Consider the following 16,843-nt stretch of genomic DNA (forward strand, 5'->3'; position numbering starts at 1 on the left):
ATAAAAACAGAAAGATGGAATTTCAACTTCTCTTCAGGGCTCCGTGACACCGCTGTGCAACTGATGTATATATGTAGCTTTAATATAGTGGCGCTTCTATTGCCTAATAAAAAGTGAGATTTTTTTAATCTACGCCCTCACCACCATTCTTTCAAAGTTTTGAGACTGACATTTGTATGGAGAGCATTCCAACAGTGGCTTGCATAGTTCCTTATTTTTACAAATAAGATTTCTTTAGTTTCTCCTCCAATTCTAGTGATATTATTTATGCTTTCTTGATTGTGTGTATAAGGATCATGTTATCAAAATCATTACCACTTTATATTAAGTCAGTGTAAGTAAACTCTAATGGTAATCTCCTATGTTTTCACTAGTGCTATATATCAAAGATGATCATAGACTTATTGTGTTTATCTTTAATCTTCTCCTGATGTTCTAATTGGTTGAGATGTCAAATTAACCTAACAATACAGATAACCAAGTAAGAAAAAAATGCTTGTAATAAACAACTGAATATAGCTATAAATTTGTTTTGCTTATAGGGTTTCCCATTCTTATTTATATTTGGAGATATTATTTGGTTACACTTAAATGTTATAACAGAAATAATGAGAATGGGAGAATTAGAGTAATATTTATCATCAATATAATCATAAACTTCAACAAAGCAAATGTGATCCAACAGTATGCAAAAGGAATTGAACATGCTATACAGCATGACTAGAGTTTTGTCCAGGTTTGCTAGAGTGTCTCAACATTTGAAAATCCATCTGTGAAAACCCTATTTTCAACAATCTAAAAAGAAAAATCATATAGTTAATCAATTGAGGAGGAAGATCTTGACAAAAATCTAAAACCCATTCAGTTTTAAATCATTCAGCAAACTACTGAAAGAGGACAAATTCCTCAATCTGACAAAGAGGAACCTTAAATATTTCATAATTATATCACACTAAATGGTGAGAAAAAAAATGACTTCTCCCAACATCAGTAACACATTCAGAGTGACCTCTCTCACTATTTCTATTCAGTATTCCACTGGGAATTTTCAGGCTTTGTAATCACATGAACCAGCAAATTTATAGAATAAATGGTGTGTGCGTGCAGCACTGTGGATGATTTTTCAATAACTTTGCTGGAATGATTCAACACTCACTACCTGCAACCAATCTCATCACAGACAAAAGTTGTTTTAACTGTGTAATGTAAAATGCCAGCCACAACATTTCCAAAAGAAAAAATAAGAGAAAATCTAGTGACATTGTGTTTGTTAATGAGTTTTTAAATGCGGTATCAAAAATAATAAAACAAAAAGATGTTTTATCAAAATTAAATATTGCAATATCTGATAGAATTATTTGTTTGAGTAAACTTTTAACTCATTAATGTAATCATGATACAATTCATTGTTTTGTCTTTAATTAACAGCAACACACATACATTTACTGTTTTAAAGGTAAAATACTTTAACATATTTCTTGTGTCTGATGCATAAAGCATTTTTGTCAATTGGTCAAGACAGAGCAAGGATTAATACTTATGATAGAGAGAGGGAACAGGTTTACATGGATCAAATGACTAGATGAGAATAGATTGTTTTGGGGATAGGCATACCAAAGATATTTAAGTCCTAACCTAATTAGATCCAAAAAGCTAACAAAAACATCAATAATGCCATCGATTTATGAATGCAATTGTTCATTTAACAATTCTGAGCCTCAATAATGAGACATAATTTCACCAAAAGCCCCAAACTTCAAGTATTTCCTTAAATTTTGTTGGATGCAACTCAGAAGACACAATAAATTTCACAGTAACAAGCATTGACTGTCCTCAATTGATTTCTGTAATTTTCAATCATATCATCAAGGTTGAAACCTCATTGTTTTACCTTGTAGCTCTGAGATCTTGGGAAAGTTAGTCAATGTTTTCTGCACCTACTATTTATTGTGAATGAAGTGGATCTACTGAAAATAGCCCCTACAGGCAGTATTATGAAGATTAATATGCTATCACATGTTAAAGACTCAATATAGTACCCTGTATCTATTAAGAGTTTAATTATCACTATATGTGACTTACTTTACCAAGAAAATAATTTCAGGAAGTTTTGTTTGAGGACTATAATTGAGATCACTCTCTCCCAGTTAATATTCTGCTTAGGTGGAATGTTACAGGCATAGAATGTTGCAGTCAAACATTTTCGACCTTTGGAACATAAGCACGTCTTATGGATAAATAATTCATTAGTAATGATTCTGATATTGGGAAAGTGCACATTAATCTAAAATCTTACTTTTCTCATCTGAAGAAAACTAATATCACCCAGGCAGCTGCTGTATAGCTGTGCGCACATTACTGAGAATTTTGTGTAGAGAAAAAAAAATGTCGCTTGAAAATTCTAACGCCCAAATATATCTCCATATCAGCTTGGTCAATTATTGCTTTTCTCTTTGTGCTACAAGATGCAACCTTCTGATTTTGTAGCGCATTAAGTGAACTGAGTGTGAACTGCTTGATGAAGATTCGTTCTTTGTGGTGACTAATGGGCTGCAAATATTTTGAAATGAAAACCAGAAGGCACAAACTAGTCATAGAGTTTGTTATTTTGTTTGGGTGCTCACTTCCCTCCTACAGATATCCTTGTGTTGACCCTATGTTCCAAGCCAGGAAGGGCTCAGTGTGTTCAGGAGACCTGTGGTTTTTGGTCTAGCCTGTCTATAAAAAGAGATGTGGTATGTGCGTTAACAAAGTTCCATCTCCTAAGTCTGACCAGCTGAGCATGGGCTCTCACACACGCACGTTGTGACAGCTGGCATTTGACATCCACAACTTCTCAAAACTGACCGCTGATCCCAGACTGATAGTTTTCAAACCCTGAAACAAGTCTGTTACCATTCTTGACGTTTGTTTCAGCAGGCGCCAGAGAGGAATGTTACTAGTCCCTGGTTGCTAGACAGGAGTCTCCTCTCAACATAACTCTGATGAACTTCTGGGGTCTTGGTCCTGCCTGACTCAGAGATTATGTTTCCCTCTCTAGGGCAGGATGCTGGCAAAACCGCATGCTTTGTTGAAACATGTGGAATGAGAGGCAGGATCAGTAAAGGCCCTTAAGGCGAATGTCAAAAGGCCATCGCCAAGTGAGCGAACTGAAAAAAATGCACTGGGGACAGGCAATTTGTCTGAATCTTAAGGGAAGTAGCTTTTTCATCTCTCACTAGAAAAAAAAATTGATTTATTTTTCAAATGTGTATAGCACATTGTCCAACTTACATTTAGGAATTTCTTGCAAAAGAAAGTAAAGTACAATACCAATCATATTATGGAGACTAGGAAGCTCAACTTGCAGTGGATAAACACATTTAATTTTCATATTTAATCTTTTATTTTTCTTATGCCTCAAAATAAAACTGTTGTTTATATCACCTTAGTTATATAAAAGAAGCTTAAAACTTTTGTGACATTTAACTCTCAGAAATGGAACAGTGCTCGACTGAAAAAAACTGAGAAATGTTTAGGCAAAGATAGGTGACTTCCCTATGTTCCAAGGCTTGCTGCCTGTTCATACTGATGGACAAAGCTGAGGCAGCCTCCACATTTCTAGATGCCTTAATTTCTTACATCTAAATAATATAATAATAATAATAACTTAAGTAATGATTATGAGGGTTTAGTGGAGAAATGTGAAAATATCTTTTGAAAATAGCAAAAACATAACACTATTTGTTATAATTGTGCTGGTATTTATTCAACCCTTCATTTTTTAATTTACAAAATACAATTTAAAAGTATAGTGTCAATAGACATAGAAACTTGAATCAAGAATTTCATTGTTGTTATACATCACATGTAATTGAGTAAGGGAAAAGTACAAAAATGAAGTACTAAACCAAGTCATTGGAGTGCGAACTGTAATAATTACCTCCTAGCAGCTGAAGGGGTCAGGCAAGAGGCACTTCTGGGACTGCAGGGCTCAGCAAGCCTAACATAAAACAACAAGGAACCCTGGGCTTGACTTTTTTTTAAGTTATCATGACTTTCAATGTCAGTGGAAGCTGTCACAACGGATGAATTCACAGAGAGGTTTACGAGATGAAATATTAAAACCCAAGACTGAATTCTAGAGGAAGGGAAATAGCGATGAAGGACTGCTCAGAACAGTACAATTATTTTTCTACAATTATTAGAGCAACATCCAGTGGAGTAGAAGAACAAAAATGAATGTTTTTCAGAGAGCTAGTGAATGTAGTTTCAATAAAGATGACAACGCTACTGAGAAGTCAAGAGCAAAACTTAGGAAATGGACAGGAAATAGGTCAGTGAAGAAGCTGAAGAAGGTTTTAGTTCTACATAGTTGAGACCTGAATGGAAAAGAAATAAAGAGAAGCAGTATGTTAGGATCATTCCCCAGTTAGTAGAAAAAAACTTACTACATGCTTGATAACTATAAGTGCCTTTCGATATAATTAGCAAGAATGCAAATGCTGAGTTAAAGGGGGTGATATATCCCTTGATGGAGTCAGTGCCTTTAAGAGTCAAAAGGGTGAAGCATGGTACACACAGAGGAAAACTAGATTTGAACTGGAGAGACAAGGAGTGGAAGGAGATCAGGATAGCACAGGAAGGAACTTTATGTTTTTAGAAATGGAAAAGGATGATTTCTGTTTCACATATGAATCTTAGTGCTGCGATAATATACATGGTATGTCAACAGTGAAACTAGAGAGGGAAAACTTTATTTGCAGTGTTCATAATTTCCAGCTAATCAAATTATTCCATATTAGATAGGTAGATAGATAGGTAGTTCCCATTTTCTAAATACCTTAGGCTGAGACCGCAAGCCAGGGATGTACCCGGTGTCTAATGTGGGTGACAGGAATCCAATCACTGGGGACATCACCACTGACTGCAGGAAGCTGGAAACACAACCAGAGATGGTATTAAACTCAGGTACTTCCAAATATGACTTCTGTGTCTTAATCAATAGGTCAATCCTGCTGTTCTCATTTTTGTAGTTAAATACTATAGAACGAAGAAATGTAAGTAAGTAATGAAAATTATTTATGCATTCAATAACACATTAAGAGCATAGGAAATGTCACAAAATTTGTGTTTTTTTGTGATGAAATAAGAACATAATGAGTATAAGGGCTGACAATGTGGCATAGGAGGCTAAACTGCAGCCTACTGTATGGGTAAGAGATTCAATTAATTATTGACAAATGCAAGTCAAATATGATATTCTATTACAACTAAAGTTCATTGCAAATATACTTTAACTAGTATTTTCAGTACTAAATGCAGCATACAGATTGCATAGTTACATAGATGGCTCCATAAATCTTCCTGAGAGCAAACCAGCAATAAAAGTACTGCTACTAAAATTTATGCTGGAGGGTCCAGTACCATTTTTTAGCAGACGAAGCCTCAGCCTACAGTGCAGGCTTTCCATATGGGTGCTGGTTCAAGTCCAAGCTGCTCCACCTCTATCCAGCTCCCTACTTAGGACCTGGGATTGGGGAACTTAAACCCTTGGGCTCTTGTTTTCACACAGGAGACCCAGAGGAAGCTCCTGGCTCCTATCCGTGGATCAGCTAAGCTCCAGATGTTGTGGCCATTTGGTGATTGACTTGGCAAACAGAAGTCTTTCCCTTCCTCTTGGTCTCCTTCTCTCTCTTTTTGTTCTCCGTAACACTGCCTTCCAAATAAAAATAAAGTATATCTTATTAAAAAAAAAAGAGTTGCACTGGTGAGCGCTGTAGCGTAGTATGTTAAGTCATTGCTAGGGAAATCTGTACCCCACATTGGAGGGCTGGTTTGAGTCCCAATACCTCCACTGAAGAATCAGCTTCCTGCTAAAGCACGCCTGGAAGGAGGCAAGAGTTAGGGCTAAAGTGCACAGGGTGCTGCCATCCACAGGGGACACCCACAGGGGTTTCTGGGCTCCTGGATTGAGACTGACAGTTCTGGGGCTGTTGAAGCCACAAGGGGAGTTACCATGAGATGGATGACTTTCTCTTCCTCTCTCTTTCAGGTTGAGTAAAATAAACATTTTTAGTCTACCAAATATAATGCATACACCACAGATTGAAATGTCGCAAAAGGTACTTAATAGTTCACAGAAGACAAATATTTAGAACTAATAAATTATTCAAAATTTTCTATGAAAAAGATACAAAGGAATTTAATTTACTTTGTTACATAATGTTGAAGACTATCAACACATAAGAATAATTTAGAACATTTTGTTTTATTGAGCTTGGGAAATTAATTATAGATATCAAGGAAGAAAATAATTTTGTTTCAAGTCACTGACCTTAAAAATAAAGCAAGCCTTCAGAACCACTTAAAGTTGCATTAGACTAGTCCTCGGGACATCTCAGAAGAACATTTTTCTGGGAAACTGAGAGTAGAAATAAATGTTTCCTTTTTCAAAATCTTTGATGATAAATGATGACAAAAAGTATACTTGTGGATAGGAATGCACATTTTAGATTCCTTGCTGCATATAAATTATATCCTAAGAAATGTTTTTTGACTTGCTTGAATTCTTTTAACTCACCAGGGGCCACTTCCTCTTTCCATTTATGTAGCTCCCCAGGAGCCTGTGACTACATGGCTAAGACAGCTGTGGGCCACAGCAAAAGATCTGGGGCATCCTATTTCATGGAAGAAGCAAAACCAAGGAGCAAGCAAGCAAATACATTTTATTTCCTTTGGTTGATAGTTACTCATTTTCATGGTCTTCTCCTACTCTGAAGGATTTAAGTTTGGCTATACATAATCTGGTAAAAAAAAAAAAACAACTATAGGGTTCATTCACTGAGAAGAAAAGAAGGAGGAGGAGGAGGAGAAAATAGGAATCAAATCATGCTTAAAAGAATAAGATCAGGAATAGCACTTGGTCTAGTGGTGAGATGCCTACATTTCATTGTGAGAGAGCTTAGGTTTCCAAACTCGGGAGTGCAGACAGTGGGAGGCAGTGATCAATGTGTTCCCAGCTCCAGTCTGAGTTGAAAGGGCATGTGAGGGGCAAACTAACAAACGGAAACTCTCTCTCTCTCTGTATGTGTATCTCTCCAATAAATAAACATCATCAACCACAAAGCAAGGTTTAGAATGTTTTTAAGGGTCAGCGCCATGGTATTGTGGACTAATCCTCTGTCCGTGAGCCCAGCATCCCATATGGGCACTGGTTTGTGCTACAGCTGGTCCATTTCGGATCCAGTTCCCTGTTTATGGCCTGGGAAAGTAGCAGAGGATGGCTCAATCCTTGGGTCACTGTACCCACGTGGGAAACCTAAAAGAAGTTTCTGGCTCCCAGCTTTCAATTGATTTAGCTCTGGCTGTTGAGGTCATTTGGGAAGTAAATAAGCAGATGGAAAACCTCTCTCTCTCTCTCTCCTTCTCTCTATAACTCTGCCTTTAAAATAAATTCTAAAAAGTGATGAGCATATTACAAACAAGGTTAAGTATTGAAAAAAATCAAGATATATTGATATGCTCACAAAGTCTTGAATTGGTGGCTGAGTGTGTTATCTTTGTCTATACTGAAGAGTGTGTCTGTGTGTGTGCGTGTGTGTGATAAACATACATTTAAAAATGATTAAATCTGCAGAACGGGGCTTTTCTCACGTTAACCAACTTTACCATGTACCAAGTATTTAAAGATTTGCCTCTGAGGTTTTAGTAAAAGTAAGATCATGCTGCATATCCTAATAGTCTCTAGATAACTTACTGCTCATAGCACAAAAATGTTTTAGCTATTGATATTTATTTCATTTGGTTCTGCCAACAAAAGGACACTTTATCTACAGTGAGCACAGAAAATATTTAACGTTAAAAAGAGATTTACCACAGGAGCAGATATTATTTGGAAAAAAATACGTATATTTTAAGTACATTTAGTCAAAGTAAATCTCAGATTCTCACATTTTTTTTGCATATAGAAGATCATTTAAAATAACTTGTTATTATCTCAAAATGTATATATGTAATTTCCCAGTTGATTCATTTTCTTAGCTGTAATAATTCAGATGGCTCCTCTTCAAAAGAATTCCCTTTTCATGTGTATTCTGCAGAATATTATGCTAATACATGTGAAAGATTAGTTTTCAATTATAAGTTATCATTTTTCAAACCAGTTTTAGCATTGCATAAATTATTCCCTGAGAGTAAACTCAGCATTTTCTTTTATTGTATAAAAATATGTTAATTCCTTCAAATTACTGACATTTGGTTTTCAATGTATTGATGCCACTAGTTTTTAAATGAATTTCCAGATCACCTCATTCACATGATTTTAGCTATATTATGGTAAATCTTGCAATTAAGTAATTATTTGACAGTAAATGTTCCTAAGAAATCATTTGTTATAGTTAGGGTATTTTCAGGTTAACAGCAGAGATTTGCTCATTTGGATTGTTGAAGTAGTAAGCATGTTTAGCTTTTCGCTTTTTGGTTCCACTCGGCATGGAAAAATAACTACTTTGTTAAGAAGAATGTTTCTACAATTATACTGTCATTACACCATTATATATCTGATTATGTTATTTTTTGTTTAGCATGCAAAAGGAAATATCTGCACTTAAAATGCCAATACTTGACATTTTTTTGAAAAATAATGACTATACATTTATATGGCATATTTAATCAAGTTAGCATGCCCTTATGAGTGTCATATGAAATAAGAACAGGCATTATTTTAAACAATGAAAAATATTTAAAGATTGATTTTAAGTGAAAACAGCCTTAGGGAGACTTAATGTTCTGTGTAGATAACGTGTATCCTCTTTCTGTGTCTTAACTGCAAATACAAAACTAGTTGGTAAGCAGTGTTGACCAAGGTCCCCTCAAGGGGGATGTTTACCATGATGCACATTTTATCTACTTTTCTTTCTGGTTATAGAGTTTCTCTTTACATAAATCTGATAACAGTATAAATCTTTGTGAAAATAAAGATTAAGATCATTTCTCTTCAACATACTTTGGATATTGCATGACAGTCATGCTAGAAAAATTTTATATTCAGCATCTTTTATTGCAATATAATGAAACTTGCCACACAGTTCTGTTGACAGTAATATGTGATTAATAATTTTGATTAAAATTTTCTTTTTAAAAATTAAATACTGTCTACAAATCCATAAATTCTACATCAGTGTTCACATTTATCTTGATATATCAGATACAATTTTACCATGATCGCATCATCAGCTGTAGCCCATCATTTTTCATCCAGTGCACTGTCAGGGGAATAGGCCACAGTATTCAATAATGTCAGGAATTTAATAAAATAAAAATGAGACAAGGACGCATCTTTGGAAATCATTTCCACTCGAAATAAAAATCCTTTGGAGGGATTTTATGTTTTTAAAGCTTATGTGCAATCACTTATGCCTATTATAAAATTTTGCTTTGTTCATAATTTTTGGAAATCTTAAATAAATGTCTTTAACTCTTATTACTAATATTAATCTTTTAAAAATACTCATTTCAAAGGTACACTTAGAGAAAGAGAGAGAAGAGACAGAAAGTGAAGTCTTGTATCCTGTGACTCACTCACCAAATGGTCACAACAGCCAGGACTGTATCAGTCTCCTGGAAGTAGAGCATCTTATAATGCCCCCTATGCTGGGGGCAGTGGCCCAAGTGGTTGGACCATCTTCCACTGCTTTGCCAGGCACATTAGCAGAGAACTGGATTAGAAGTGGAGCAACTGAGACTCACACTGGCACCATATGGGATGCCAGTGTCACAGATGGCTGCTTAACTCACTACAGCACAACATAGGCCCCTTCAACTATTACTCTTACTTAGGTTAGTAGAAGAGCACTAACTCAGGCCAGCGCCATGATGAGGCACGCTATTCCTAAGCCTGCAGTATTGGCATCCCATATATGAGCAACCAGCTCATATCACAGCTGTTCCTCTTCCGATTCAGCTTCTTGCTAATGGCCCTCAAAAGCAGTGACGGATAGTCCCCTGCACGCACATGGGAAACCTGGAAAAAAAACCTCCTGGTTCCTGGCTTAAGACAAGCTCAACTCTGACATATAAGACATAAGAGAGCTCGAAGACATTATGAATTTAAAATGAGAGGGTTAGTGTGATTACTAGTGGAATCTGAGTAGTTTTCTTATAAGAACAGGAAGTATGGAACAGAGAGACAAGAGGGATGCAAGTACTACGAGGAAAGACCTTGTAGGGATCCAGAAGTCAAACACCTGCAAGACAAGCTGAGCAGCCTTGGGAGATGCACACCCTGAAGACAGAGTTGGAATCCTGAACTCTTGGACAGATTTCCAGCCACTAGTATGTAATATTTTATTTTGATAGCTCTGGTAAGGTAACATGTTATTAGGCTGAGAAATATATATTTAACAAAATATATTTAATAAAAATTCCTACTAGTTGTTTAAGCTCTTTAGAAGAGACATTGCCACACATAGTTTAAGAAAACAAATTTGTATATTGCAAGAAAAGGAAACACTTAAAATTAATGCCCATTGGTACATTTTACAGTGTATTAACGACCTAGACATCTGTTGCTTGGTGTTATTTGGAAAATGATTTTAAAGTTCCAGTCTTCAATAGTTTCATTAAGAATTAAATACCTGATTATTTATGAAGCAAGGAAAAAATGAAAATATTTTCTAGGACGAATGTCTTGGCATGTCAGCCTAAGCTTTCTCCTACCGTGTCAGCATTCCACATGGGTGTCGGTTCCATTCCTAGCTGTTTCATGTCCGATACAGCACCCTGTTAGTGCCCTGGGTGGGCAATGAAGGATGGCCCAAAGTGCTTCTGCCCCTGAACCCTCGTTGGGACCAGGAACAAGCTCAGCTTTGGCCATTGCACTGACTTGGGAAGTGGACCAGAAGATGAAAGATTTTTCTCTGTCTCTCCTCTTTCTGTAATTCTGGCTATCAAGTTAAAAAAAAATATAAAGAAATCTTTAAAAAATCAAACAAAATACCATATTTCTTTAGAAACCCAAGTAAAACATTCTACCTTGTATTTCTGGAATCCTTAAAGGCTGAGTGTTTTAAAGACATGTGGCACTGCTTCTTACACTCCTTCTCTTACTTCACCCTCTCCCCTCAGCTCAGCAGTAAGCAAGAACTACAAAAAACCCTGCCAACTCTCAATAGGCCCAGATTGTTTTTGCTTCAAAGAAGCGTTTATTCCTAGTAGAGTGCTTCACCAAGTTACTCCTCACTAAGCACTTCCTGGGTCATTTTATCAAGCACAAGAAAAAGAAGATAACTGTATTGTTTTATTATTACATTAATGAGCATGCTAATTTAACTGAATCTTTTTCAAAGGAATAAACAATTGCTTAACCCACTGCAAAAGTAATTTCTATAGATATATCATAGTTTAATAAATTTTGATTACAATGTTTCACTCAATAAAAACTGGAGGATGCATGACAAAAACCTCGATAACAGATACAGATTATATAAATTATGCTAAAAATGGAAATTCTCAAATAATTTTAATTTTCTACATATCAAAGGGGTTTATTTGCATATACTGCATAAGAAATATGTAGACACAATCTCAAATTATTTATAATTGTGTCAGAGATATATTCAAAGGCATACAATTATATTTTTGCCTGAATTTGACAGGTTTTTTCCACTTCTGGGCTTCCTAAATCATATTGAATATTATAAGCTGTCTCTAATTTTACTTCCCATACTTCCATAGCACATGCAGTATCATTATTTGTGTTAATATGACAGCAAAAAGTACATGATGAGTGAAAATTTTAACTTTGTTCTCATCAAAACTTTTTGACTTTTGCCTTGAATAAGCTTCTTTCATAAAATGTGCTTCGTAGTCTCTTTTGTTATTATTTAAAACATTTGGCATCATGTTCTAGGAATTTGCAATGCCAGGTGATTTTTTTCAACTTTTCTAAATACTGTATGTATTTACAGGCTATGTATACATGTAAAATTGAATCTGAGATATAAACTTTCATTTAAAGCTTAATTGCATAAAATGCAAAACTAAAACAAAAACTGTCTTATTGGAATATCATATGTTATTTTAAAATCAGGCTCTACCTGTATTGTCATTGTGCTTTTTTTAGCTAGCCACTGTGATGCAGCAAGGTGGGCCACTGCCAGGAGCACCCGCATCCGATGTCATAGTGTTGGTTCTAGTTCTGACCCCACAGCTGCTGACCAGCTTCCTCTTGGTGAATCCTAAGGACAGCAGCTGACACCTCGTGGGCTTCAATCAGAGAGACCCATGTGGAGATCTCGGCTCCTGGCTGCAGCCTGTCTCAATTGCGGTTTTAGCGGGCATTTGGAGACTGAATCAGGAAATGGATTTGTTCTCTCTCTCTCATTTTTTTTTTTTGCCTTTCAATATGGTGAGGATAAAATGGAAGTAAACATCTTAAAATTATATAATACTTAATGGGAAATACAAAATGATAGATACCATTCACACATGTGAAATATTTTTATGTCTACCAAAAGGATCGCCTGACATATATTTTCATATTTTGTTAAAGCTAGAAGCTTTATTTTACTTACAATATCATAGTGTCAGCTCAGTGTTTCCTACACACTAGGAGCTCCTGGCCTGTGTGAAATAATGCATATCCTAGAAATTACCAATATGAGGCAATACTGTGACCCAAAAATGAAGAAGCTTCCATAATCAAATTTAACTTAATCTTTTATTTCCTCACCTACTGACATACATCTGGAATAAATGTAGAGTTTGAGGGATAAAATACGAAAATACACATTTATAGTAATAGTCTTAGAAGTTTAAATTACGGGCTTATATGTTCAAAAAGTGCGTTTGGAGATAGATGTGAAAATTATCTCTTGAGGTCAATGTATTTTAATCTGGGTGGATTTTCTTTTCTTTTTAAAATTTCATTCCCCCAAGCCCTCCCCCAATGTTGGATTCCTCCACATTATTGCAGTAGTACAGTTCATATCCAGTCATGATTCCTTTATTGCAGTCATGGACCATGCATGGAGCCCAGCCTCTTATTGTCCAGATAGTTTCAACAGTTTCCTTGGGGGACCATCCCTGGTCTGAAAGTAGAGCTGGCAGAATATCATCCCCTCCAATGAAAAGCCACAACAAGACATCAACAACAATTTACAGCATTATGGCGTTAACTGACATGATATTGAGTGACCAATATGTTCGAAAATGCAAGTTCTTAACCATATCCTGTGGCTACTTCATTGACATTTCGATTTTAGTTTATATACAACCGGCTGCTATACACCTTAAAATGGTTATAGTGTACTATTCAGCTTTCTCATGTCTATTTTCGTTTTTATATTTAGCAGTGTATGGTATTGAAGCATGATTTTAACTGAAGTTGGTGAATTTTAGGATAGTCCAAACAGGCTTATAACTCAAACATGTCATATGTTAACAATTGAGGTGCAGAATAGTTTTAGGTAGGGTGTGTAGAGAAAGCTTCAACACCTTATTGAGGAGTTATTGAGGAGTGACTAATCTTTGCGTCCTACCTAGTAAGGTATATATGAGTCCAGACTGACCATTTCTTGTATGTTGTAAGCTTTCCTTATTGGTCTCTGTCTATCTAATCTATTTGTGTGTGTGTGTGTGTGGGGGGGTGCTCCAGAGAGACCCTGATGGTCATTGCAATAGAGGGTGGGGATCCAAAACTGAAACTAAGCAAGGACCAGAGAAAACTCCTTTCCCAGGTCCTGTAGGAGGTCTACTGTTCTGTTTCCGAGGACCGCTCAGGGCTCCTGGCTGTTATTCCTATGACATTAGATCCTGTGAGGAAGGATCTGGGCTTCTTCTATCCCATGTGGGAGAGCCAAAAGGGAGTGGATGACCTCAGAGTTCTTGGCATATAAGGGCACTCTAATTCGCTATGGTCTCCTTGGCTGTTGGGATGTATTCCTTGGTGCCTGTACTGATAGCCCTAGCTGAGGATCTGGGAGTCTCCAGGGTGAGATACAAGCCTCCTCCTGTCCACCTGCTCCACTCTGGGGCTCCTCCCTGCTCTGTGCATATGACCTCCTATTAAGAGGCTGTCAGGATCACTTTTGATTCATCTGGGTGGATTTTCAAGCTAAATCGTATATTTTGAATTTTGAAAACATAAAAATACTTTAAAAAAAAACTTTCTGAAACTTTCATCCTAGGCAAGTTTAGCTTAAAGTACATTGGGGGCCAATAGTCCAGTAACATAAGTAAATTTCTGAAGTTTGTTTTTTAACAATCTTTGTTCCTCTATCAACCTTTGGAAAGTGAAATGCCGAATGTTAGTTTCCATATTCTGTGGTTATATAATTGACAATGTAAACTGTAACATTGCAAAGAAGATTTACTTGCATGAATCACATGTCTAGTGTAGACTTCCAAGCTAGTAACGGAAAGGTTGATTTCTTCATCAATTTGATTCTTCCATAGTTTTCAGAATATAAGTCATAGAAACTTTTATTCAACAAAGAGTTAAGTGGTGACTGAGAAGGGTAAAATATCATCCCATAATATTCTTCCAAGATTACTTACATAAAGTCATAACATATAGCTGAAGGAGGTGGGGCAGGTGCGGTGAAAAGGGTATTGTCTTCTTTACTCAGTAATTATTCTTTAATTGTAAGATTTTGTTGTTTTAAAATGTAATAATTTATAATATTTTGATAACTTTTTCTCAGTTTCCAGATGATTCTACTAGACATTTTTAAATTATAAAGCTGTTAATGTTGTAAACAATTTCAAATGTCATTACTTTAAGATTTGATATCAATAATTTAACATTTTGCTAAAAAAAAAAAAACACTTATACTTATCTTCGCAAACAGACCCAAGTCAATTTTATAGATCAGTGTGCTTAAGACAGAGATATGCTTCTGTTTTGCTGTGTTTTTTAGGGTTTAGGGAGGAGGCGGGCAACTGTTGTCTTTATGAATAAGATGATACTACTGTTTAAAAACACATTAATGACAGTCCTCAAACCAAAGAAGAAGACAAAGGGGAAGAAGAGGAGGGATGCGGGTGACGAGGTGCAGGTGAGATCAGGACATTGATATATGCTTTACTCCAAATCAGATTAAACGGAAGAGCATTTGCTGCAGTGATTATCATTCTGCTTGGGAAAGACCACAACTATTTTTCGGTTCGGGTGCTGGCTCCGCTTCTCTCTCCAGGTTCCTGCTGATGGACACTTAGGAACAGCAAGCGTTTGCTTAGGGGACTGAAGCTCTGTCATCTCTATGAGAGACCTGGATTGAATTCTGGCTTTGGCCAGGCACCTGGGAGTGAATCAGCAAATGAGTGTTCTTTCTTTCTCTCTCTCCCTCTCTCTCTGACTTTTAAGTAAAAACTAAAAGTAATGGGTGAGTTTACTTTGAAAAAGAGACCAAAATTTGATGAAAGACAATTTAATGAAAAACATGAACAGAGGACAAATATAAAGGATGAAATTTAATATTGCCTAAGAGGGAGCTTGTGTTGTGTACTCAACACAAACTGGAGAGGTTTTGGTCACATTTAATCTCCTGCAATACAGTCAGCAGCTTACCTACTTCAACAAAGACTGAGACATTTAAAGCCGAAGAGTTCTAGTGGTTTTCCTGAAACACTCCTCAGTAGAACTTATGTGCAAAAGCTCTACATTGCCTGCACAGGCATACGATTTCCCCCCTCAGTATCAGTGTTTTGCATTACTTTTTTTCCCCCTGTAACATCACACAGCACTCTATATATTCCTCCAACACTTGGATGAACTAAATACCAAATGGATCTTAAAGATTTATTTTAATTTTCACACTTTGCGGTTGTCTTACAGTATCACTTCTGAGAACCAGTTCCAAATGTTTAGTTTGTACATTTTAATTGTGGAGCTTTTACAATCATCTTTGGATGTCTTATTTTTCATATGAAATATATATTCTGATCATTCCTGTGTTCTCAACAGAAACTTTTGCTTTAGAACATACTTAATCTCTCAACTCCCACAACAACTTGTTGCTTCTCTCAAATTTCAGGCAACAAGAGTGCCAGAAAGATGTGGAATTTGTATAACCCCTTACTGTGTTTTCCTCACTAATCTTGGCACGTTTAAAACCCTGGAAAGTCACAATTCACTTCCCAGGCAATAGTCCTGGACAGCTCAGCATCAGAAAAGCAGAACAGGATATCCAGCTATTGAGTCAGCCGCGGGCCCAGGTGGTGGGCCGTGCAGCTGTGGAAAGCAGCCTCCAGGAGGGCGACGTGGCAGCCAGAAGCCGCGTTCCTTTCCTCTGTTTTCATCTGGAGAGGAAAACACGGGTTATTCTCCCCCATCGCTGCCTGCCAACACAGCACTTTCTAGCCGTGATGAAAAGAGGGTACGTCTCTAACAATACATGTCACCAGAGGAACAAATCATTTATGAGTTTCAGGAGGCCTCAGTTCAGACAGGAGGCTAAGGAAGAAAGAGCTTCAAGTTTGCAATTGTACTAGCTGAAACATAACATCCTGGCTGTGCTGCCATTTAAGAGCAAGAGCTTTCTACCTAAGAAACCAAAATGTGTAGGCTAAATTAAATGATGGGCTAGAAGGATCAGATTAATCACAGATTCTCTGGTCTTGTGTTCAAGGTTCTGTGACAGGAATTTCATCATAATTAAGGACAAGGTCTTTTTTCTGATACCATTATGCAAATTTCGTGTTGTACTCTTTTTGTTTCTTTCTTTTATGAAATTTTGTTCAGCCTAAGAAATATTCACTACATGCTTGCTCATAAAACTGCTAATACTTGTGAAATAATTCTCAAAAATATATAAAAAAAAACCAGATAAATGTCAAACAAACATGTGTTTCCAAAATTGGT

Source organism: Ochotona curzoniae, unplaced genomic scaffold (genome assembly GCF_017591425.1).
Source record: "Ochotona curzoniae isolate NIBS_2020 unplaced genomic scaffold, NIBS_Ocur_1.0 contig_3368, whole genome shotgun sequence".
Taxonomy (NCBI): Eukaryota; Metazoa; Chordata; class Mammalia; order Lagomorpha; family Ochotonidae; genus Ochotona; species Ochotona curzoniae.